This window comes from Macrobrachium nipponense, chromosome 2 (genome assembly GCF_015104395.2).
Source record: "Macrobrachium nipponense isolate FS-2020 chromosome 2, ASM1510439v2, whole genome shotgun sequence".
Lineage (NCBI taxonomy): Eukaryota > Metazoa > Arthropoda > Malacostraca > Decapoda > Palaemonidae > Macrobrachium > Macrobrachium nipponense.
The window spans coordinates 48680547-48690546 of record NC_087201.1 but is presented as its reverse complement, the minus strand read 5'-3'; positions in this window follow the sequence as shown (position 1 = coordinate 48690546).

Sequence of the window (10000 nt, the reverse complement as noted above, 5' to 3'; positions counted from 1 at the left end):
AACGGTGTAATTCGCATACAGTAAATTATTAAAACACTTTTCAGTCGCAAATGTACACCAAGATATCGTTTATTTACCTAAAACTTACACATAGCCTAACTATTTAAAGCCCGGGATGCAGTGTTTACCATGCGCGAACACCACAGGCGGATGGACAGATGGAAAAGAACAGAGTATAGGTGTTTAGGCATATGGAAATGCAAGTTAGGAGAAGGGTCTCAAAATGTGGCTATAATTGTAATGCGGTGATTTTGATCGGAAATGAGGAGAGCACTCTGGATAATGGATGAAAAATGGGCTAAGGTTTAACGCACTAGAGGAAGAGGTATAAGGAGAGAATGGGAAATTGCGACAAGGATTCATAAGGATAAGGGAAATGCTTCTGGGTAAAGGAAAGGGATGGGAACAGAAACAGTGGCGGCTTGAAGGTCAAAGTGAGGTCATTAGAGATCCAGTTCCCAAACAGAGATCATTACAGCTATACAGTGAAGGAGAAAAATGAGGAAATTAATGACTACAAAGTAGGTATATACAAACAAAAAGACAAACATATGCAAACGGACACACACATGATATATATATATATATATATATATATATATATATATATATATATATATATATATATATATATATATATATACATATATATATATATATATATATATATATATATATATATATAATTGTAATAGCTGCAATTGGCAATGCCCTCTTAACTTCTCGAATTCTACGTCTTTATTGGATTCGCCTGTCACGACAAAGCCTTAGGATCCAAGGGCAAGATATATGAAGAAATTATGATGTCTGGTAGCGGGAAACTAACCTGGGTCCCGCAATCAAAATGAGCGCCTCAGCGGCGTGGTCGGTATGGTGTTGGCGTACCACCTCGGTGGCCGCTAGTTTGATTCTCGGGCATTCCATTGAGGTGTGAGAGATGTGTATTTCTGGTGATAGAAATTCACTCTCGACGTGGCCTGGAAGTCACATAAAGCTGTTGGCCCCGTTGCTGAAGAACCGCTGACTCCATGCAACGTAAAAACACCATACAAACAGACAAACATAATCATATACCTTGCCCTTGGATCTTAAGGCTTTGTAGTGACAAGCAAATCCAAAAAAGCGCGAAAAATTCCAGAAGTTATGAGAGCACTGTGGTCATTACGATTACATGTGTATCTACGGTTACATATGTATCTGGTAAAGTGACATATATATATATATATATAAATATATATATATATATATATATATATATATATATATATGGCACAGGAGGAGGGTAGTTACTAAAAACCCGATCAAAATCCGAAGTAGTAGAGGAACAGACATAATGATATCATATGACTTTATTAAAATCGCCGACGTTTCTGGACCACAAGTCTTCCACTAATACATAAAATGTCTTTTTATGAAGAATTATACAAAATCACCAATCACTATATTCCGGTCATTAATTTAAAGCTAATACTAAGAAACCCTTTAACGATTGGGTCTCCATTTAAGTTCAAAGAAAAGCTAAGCCCCAAAATTGACCCCCGGTGTATTATACAAATTCATTTGCCCCAGATGTGACCTGGGACATATGTCGGTTGATACATGGAGGTTGGTGAAGGTGAGAACGTGTTCTCGTCATGGTGTTGGCTACAGAAAAGGAGTTAAACTATCGAACCCTGAATATTCTAACACACGTGACCACGTGATCAAATGTAACCAAAAAATAAGGTATGATGATTTTGAGATACTGGGTAGAGCGTCGAACGACCAACTCTTAACGGTTCTGGAATGTTCCGCAGTTAAACTTCCAGTCCTCTGCTGTACTTCTATACCTGTCGTAGCCAATCCATCCTTCTGAGAGGTCTCTCATTCTTTTACTTTTCACCCATGGACATTTCATGGATAATTTTGCGGTCTTCCCTAACGCCAATGACTGTTTGTCAAATACTCTTACTTATCTCTTCTTGATCTTCGTTTTGCCTTTTACACCTATATTGAGTAATTAGCGTATTCTAATTTGTGTTCTCGATATACTGTTATTTTGAGTGTATCCAAGTGATAGTTAGATAAAATTGTAAGTAAATGATAAATCACAAGGGGATTAATTTTATTGTGGTAATGCATTGCAGCTGTGCTTGAACTTTTGAAATTCTAATTGTACCACAACCTCAAGGAGTCTGTTCTACAGTTTAAATTTACTCCATATCGGTGCTGCTGTTCAGCAAATCTTTGGAAGCTGGACTTTCAAGTCACTGTGTCCTGAGTAATCATGTCCACATAGTAGGAAAGATTGTACTAGACTAAAGCATAATTTTATTTTCGTTTACAATTTCAGCGCGTTTTTTATTTACATTTTTTAGTCGTTCACTAAATTCCGACTCAAGTGATCCCATATGAGATACTATTTATTGTTCCTAAATATATGAAAGATGCAACCTCATTCATCCTTTCCAATTAATGATTTTTTCAGCTCTTTGCCCACACTCTGTACTTATTACTATTTCCTTATGTTAACTTTTAAATCTCTTCTCTTTAGATATGTAGTGCATTTTATTAAACAAGGTAACTCTTGTGGTTAAAACAGTCACATTTGCATATTCAAAGTCTGCTAAGTTTCTCTTCCACCCTCTCCCACTTTTTCCATCTTAAAATTTATAAGAAGGGCAGACAGTAAATGAAGAGCACGAGGATAATATAAAATGACCTGTGATTACCGCAGTCTGCAGATATAACACTCTTTTGGACAGGCACTGCAATACTAAGCTTACACTCATCCGCAAAGATACTACTTTGACTACCATCCCGGCCAGGGTTAGATGGACTTTCCAGTCGTAACTTCCCTTTTGTGCAAGATATCCCCAAGGTATATTGAATAACAAAAAAGCAATATTTGTGGCTTAATATTTTTGGATATTAAAAAGTCACGTGTGTTTAATGCCTGTCCACACTAACGGGCATACCCGTCGGGCACTCCCAGCAGTTTATATTTTCTCTCACTTCTGAAGCAGTGTTACAAGACAACAGCATCGTTCTGGCTCCATACACGATTGGTCAGTAGGTTGGTCAGTATAGTGCAACGGGGTTATGGAGACAGTGATTGCCCATCGGGCAGAGCCCACTAGTGTGGACAAGGCCTAAGGTACACTTATAATGTATATATCTATATAGTATATATATATAGTATATATATATATTATATATATAATTATTTATATATATAATTAGCATTTGTAATACTAAGTTAAAACACACCATAATTTCGTAAAAACTTTTAATCTAACCATATATGTCCAAGTAATCTAAGAAGAAGAAAGTCCTTTTTATCCTTTTTAATATTCGACAGTCTCTCGTTATGTTTGTCCTGAAAGGGCTAACAGTGAATATACCATAGAGGCCGTAAAAAGGAGAGGTGATAGATACAATAATGTTAGGGATTTGACGCACTACTGATGGGACATCCACATATATAGAGAGAGCTTTTATGGGTGTGCAGATTCATCAACTTCCTTTTTACTCTGAAGCCAATGCCTCTCTCTCTCTCTCTCTCTCTCTCTCTCTCTCTCTCTCTCTCTCTCTCTCTCTCTCTCGCTCTCTCTATCTCTCTCTCTCTCTTCTCTCTCTTCTCTCTCTCTCTCTCTCATTATCATTCTCCATATATATATATATATATATAATATATATATATATATATATATATATATATAATATATATATATATATTCAGATTAATAAATCTAGTAAATCTTATTATTTTTTTTAAATATGTTATGCATATTTATTTTTATATAGACATACATATACATACACCTCCTATATATATATATATATATATATATATATATAATATATATATTCAGTTATAAATCTATAAATCTATATTTATATGTTAATGTATATTTTTTTATATATATTACACATACATATACATACACCTCCATATATTATATATATATATATATATATTATATATTATATATATATATATATATAATTATATATATATATATAGATATGTATATATATATATATATATATATTAATCATTTATAAATCTATAAATCTATATTTATATGTATATGTATATTTTATTTATATATATATACACATACATACATATACAAATATACCTACATATATATATATATAATATATATATATATATATATATATATATATATAGATAAATATATATTCATATGTATATGTATATTTTGCATATATACACATACATACATATACATATACCTACGAATATATATATATATATATATATATATATATATATATATATATATATATATATATATATCTGGGTCCCTGATATGAGTAGCACCATCGACTTAAACAAGAATTGTATATATATATAATATATATATTATTATATATATATATATATTTATATATACATATATCTATATATATATATTATATATAATATAAAATGTGTGTTTTTTTTAGAAATATGTTGAAACTATCGTGAAATATTTCATAAATCATGTCTATCATACAACAGATAGTTGAGCATATGCTAATCATGTATGTTGTTTATTAAAGATGATTTGATACCAATTCATTCGGTTTAAGTTCTTCATTTGAAATCCTCTATACAGAAAAATAAATATGTAGGTAATGAAGTTGTTTTACTCTTGTACTGATATAACATATATATATATATATATATATATATATATAAATTATATATAGTATGTATATTTATATATATATATACAGATGTGTGCCTGTACACGTCTGTGTACGTGTAGGCCCTAGTGCATGAAGTTAATTATAATCATTCTTGTAAACAGAAACTATTCATTTAGCCCCTGTTGCTGTTCTGCTTGATCGTCAGAGAAGTTACTAATTATTATTTCTAATCTATCATTACTTTGATCATCACTTACATAACAGAATCCGAAAAAATTCTGCACCTGACCACCGACTTCTATTACGGATATCATTTAGTTTTCGCTAGTAAAGTGAAAGGGCCATAGTTATTGTTGCTCGGTACTTCACGACCACTTCATAAATATTCATTTAAAATGTTTTAGCGAGCTGAATTCCCTTTATTTTTAAAGGTTTTCAGTTTTAGATTTATGAAAAACTACCTGTTTTTGTTACCCACTTGCAAGATCGTCACGTTTCAATACCAGTAATCCTCGCCAACTTTGCAACTTGACGGTACTATTGTAACGAGGGAGTATGCTGCAATGGTACGCTGTCATTTCGGTGATGTCCAGCTACTATAAAAAGCGTCCTTCGATGACAGCTCAATGACAGATCCCTTTTCAAAACCCCACAAGGCTTATCTGTGCTTCTGTTTACGTTTGTGACTGTTCCTTCGTTTTCCCCAGCAAACCATCCCTCACCTGTGCTTGTGCTTGCATCTTTTGTCGTCTCTTCTTTCCCACCAACTGTACCGAGTCTAACCTTTGCTTCTGTTCATAATTCTTTTCCTTTTCCCTTTTTTGTTGCATCATCGTTCTTACCTGTGCTTTTGATGGCGTCTTTTCTTCCTCTCCCTCTTCCCACCATCATAGGGTTCATGCCCCAACCACGCCATGTTCCTTTTCTGCCGTTTAACCAAGTAGCTAGCGATCGGTAGCCGCTGAAAAAATAAAGAAGACCATAATAGACCCATAACAGATGGTCTCTAGGAAGCAGCAGGTACCACGCTTACCCTCAGTGAAAGCGCCCCGGGCTTATAAAAGCCGTGACGCTGCTGCCTTTAAACTTTTCTCTCCCTTTTTTTCTCTCTCTCTCTTTTTTTTAGCTCCGGGGTTTAGCTGTGATTGAGGGCCAGCTCGACACGAAAACTGAGGGCCAGGCGTTTTATTAATGGACGGGGGGACGTGGGTGGGGGTGAAGGGTCAGGAAAGGTGTAGTGTGTAGGCTTCTATGTGATTATTTAGCGAGATAAGGGTGTTAGGGGATTATAAATCTATTAAATGGGTGGGGATATTAGGCCTATAGGTCTATAGTCGGCGTTAGTACGGCAATGTACGCGGTGATACCGAGAACAGAGCTATTAGTATGAAGTGTCAATTCCAGCAACAGTTTGTATGGTGAAAGGCTCCTACGAATCTTTGGTATCACTTTGATGTCACCGTTATTTATCAGTTTTATTATATCTTCCGTCTCACCTTTCAGGTCCTAGGAGAATGCGACATTAATCATCACGTTCCATTCAGTGACACCTTTTGTTGCGTTTTGTTATGTAGTATCATTCAGTACGAGCGTTTTCAAAGACAAGACCTGAATAACCCCCACCACCCCTCCGTACCTCTCTCCACAATTGCTCTGATAGTGTTTTTATGAATTATGATAACTGAGTCAGTACACCAAGAAATCTCTCTCTCTCTCTCTCTCTCTCTCTCTCTCTCTTCATTTGTATCCCTGCAAATCATTGTCACCCAAAAGATCAGAGTAAACACACAGACCCCATAAAGGTACGAGTTCGTAGAATTGGTTCATAAAAGTAGTACAGCTTGTCAAGAATAATGGGACATACAGAAGCCTAGTTCTCAAGCATACAACAAGTGTGGTTTATTCCAGGCAACTGATTGTGGCCGCATTGCTTTGATGTGACACCGATATTGCTGAATGGGTTTAGGGTGATAGATCGTGTGTGCTTTCATTGACAGTGATGGTTTCTAATTACCAGACTATCAGCTTTTATTTCTGGGCAGAGGTAAGTGACCTTTTTTTACCGGCACTTTGTGTGTGTTTCCTTATGCTAGCAAAGAACGAGATGTCAAGGTGTTAACAATGTTTCTATAGCTTTTCCAGTAGTATATGTACATACACCCACACACATTCTTACAGGCATACATATACCTTCAAAGGAATGGAAAGACAATTATTATTGCCATATTCATACACCATCAGTTGAATTGTGGCTGAATTCCCCGCGAAGAAAGGTCCAAAACAAGAGGCACTTCTTACAGCTACTCAGAAGGCTCATCAGCACTGCTCTGAACTCCCTCCCTCCTCACGCGGTGCCACTCACTGCCATCTTAATTATACTCTCTTACTTCACAGACGTTGAGGCTCCTCCTTTCCGAAACCTCGTTCACAAGATATGTGAGACGTGGAATAAACTGCCACCAGAAGTTGTAAACAGCAACAGTGTGGAAGAGTTTCAAAGAAAGCTAGACAAAATCATTAGGACACTGCATGTGAATGCACAGTAAAGCCTGCTCCTACAGATAAGTGAGCACATGATGTCTCCTCGGATGGACTAACAAGTCTTTGAGACATCCTAATCCTTGTAACTCCTTTATAATTCCTTGTAACTCCATCCAACCAGCCCTTTCCAGGGCCCCTCTCCTTAGACCAGTAGTTCTAAACTGGCTACCCATGGACCACTTGTGGACCCTGGTGACACCATTGTGTGGTCCACGCACAGGATGTTCACCATATTTGGTGAGAAATTTGAGACGTACATAGGTTTTCAAATTTAATGACAATGCAGTAAAAACAATTCTAAATAACTGACCATTCATTTTATCGTATTATTCCTGTTGAAAAACAAAGACAGTCATCAGACTGAAGTACCCGACCCTTGCCGGATGAAATAATAAAACTGATGAATAACGGTGACATGAAAGCGATATCAAAGATTCGTATGAGCCTTTCAATATACAAACTCAGGCCAGTACCTAGAATTTATTACGGCGGGGTTGGGGGGGTGGTATTTTGTCCCAAAACTGGACCTTTTCTTCTATAAATGTCATTGCATATATAGGTGTATACAAGATGAAATACTTGAAGCTATTATTTCAGTTATATTAAGAAGAAATATTGGGTATGCGGTCTATGCCCTTCTACCCGATCAGATGTTATTCAAAGGACTGACTTTGGTTCACAGAATTTTACTTAAAATCATTTACAAATATGGTGGCCTATACCATATTCTTAATATCCTATTACTAAAGAGTGTGTTAATGTTTAATAACAAAATTTATATAAAAAAAACTTGCCAGAAAAACAAAAGATTGTTATTTATTACTTTGTAAGTGCAGTTCAATGAAAAGGATAGTCCCAGAAAATATGGACTTCCAGAAATTTACCCCCACGACACCCCCCTCGGTACAGCCTGAAACCGTTGCTGGAATCAACACTTCATATTACCGGCTGTTCTCGACATCACTGCGTACCACATTGCCGACATAGACCCATGGGACCTAATAGAGTGAGCCACTGTTAAGTTTCGAGAATCCTAGCACCTCACTGAAACACTTCCAACAATTATCAGTCTTCCCTTAAGTGTAAAAATATATTTCTTCTGTGACTGAAATGATTCGGAACGAGCTTGTCAGTGAATACAGTATCCCAAATCTGATTAAAGAGAAAGACAGTTTAGGGTCATTTTGTCGAAATTCGCCTTGTCATTTCAATCCAAATTGGCTATCGTTTATTTACCGTTAACCGAAAAAGAAATTATTTCCTATTGGGCTGGTGGTCGATGACCTATAGCGAGTTGAGAATCAGTGCATCAGACATTCCAGGAGACTTTCAGCTCTATCTTCAAAAAACGATGACGTTACCTAAGCATCCTTTGTCTCTTTAAATTGTTTCTCTCTTTTATTTTATTTTATTTCCTTTTTTTTTCTAGTTAAACAACTGCTCTTGACTTCCTGTTTTCACTTTGCTTATAGCTTTTGCCCACAATGTCAGAATGAGAGATGAATCGTAAAGGTTCTCAAAAAAACTCTCTGTATTTCAACTTTTTAAATATATTGGTACAGTTACGCAACTGTGGACTTGTCCTCTTCAGTAGAGGATTCGAATCACAATGAATGTTTTTTAATCGTTTTCATCATTATTATCATTCCTAAATATTGCGCATAGATATCACAAACACGAGAGTGAAGCAATTTGGTCACTCCTTTATACTATTCACACCTAGAATGTGGAATTTTCGTCCTTCCTCTACTATTTCCACACCATTTAATGTGGCTTTCACTTACAGAATAGATTTATCATGACATGATGAGGCCATAAATGCTTATTTATTGCGGTGGTCGGCATTCATTTGACCAAGCATACCCGTGACTCAGTCTTTCTATCATAAAAAGCTAGTGTCTCGTTATCTCCACCGCAAAAATAAAAGCTAAAAATAACACTCGTGTCTAGTTCTCTATTCAATAATAAAAAATAAAAAATAAAAACTAATACGGATTGCCGTGAAAATCGTTCGTTTTTTTTTTTTCTCCCCCCATGCCATGCAATCTTCTCCCCTCATTTTTATTAACTGAATCTAGCGTGCTTATTCCAAACAAAAACCACGTTGAACGCTGCCAGTTTTTGCCTCATAAAATCCACTTTGTAAAGTCCAAAATCATTCAGACGAGGCAATCGCTCGACACCTCAAAATAGTAAATATTTACTTTTATGTCACAAAGTTACTACACAAGTAGTCGGCGATAAATGCAATTATTCCTCATTGCTCAAGAATCAAGTAGGCAACGTTAACGATACCCAAGATTTGTGGTTTACCCTCTGTCGATCACGTTTCTTGTTTGTTTACACTCCTTTTAGCCACAAAGCCAGTCTTAATTGGTTAATCCTTTGACTGGATCTCCCGCAACCGGAAAAACTGGTTGGTCTTGGCTCCTGCCCGGTCTTTGGATGAAACTTTTTTCTCGCTGTGTATTTTTATATTTATGATTCAGAATCCTTTTGGACTCCTGTTTAGTGATTATTCAATCTTCTCGCGTTATAGTAGCAAGAGACACGAGGTTATTTCTAATAGTCGGGTGCTAAAAAGCTTTAGTGATGTTTCATAGGAGAACAACAATAATTTGGAATCCTAAAAACTGTTATTATGACTGTTAATCAGAAACTGAAAATCAATTTTGTGTTGTTGTTTGGTAAGTAGTAGGAGACAGAAAACTCTTCAGATGCGCGGCAGCATTTCTGAGAACATCTGCCATATTTTTGACGGATATTTACGTCAGGGGAAGCGACTAAGAGCCGTCATAATGAAGGCGTAAAGAGTATT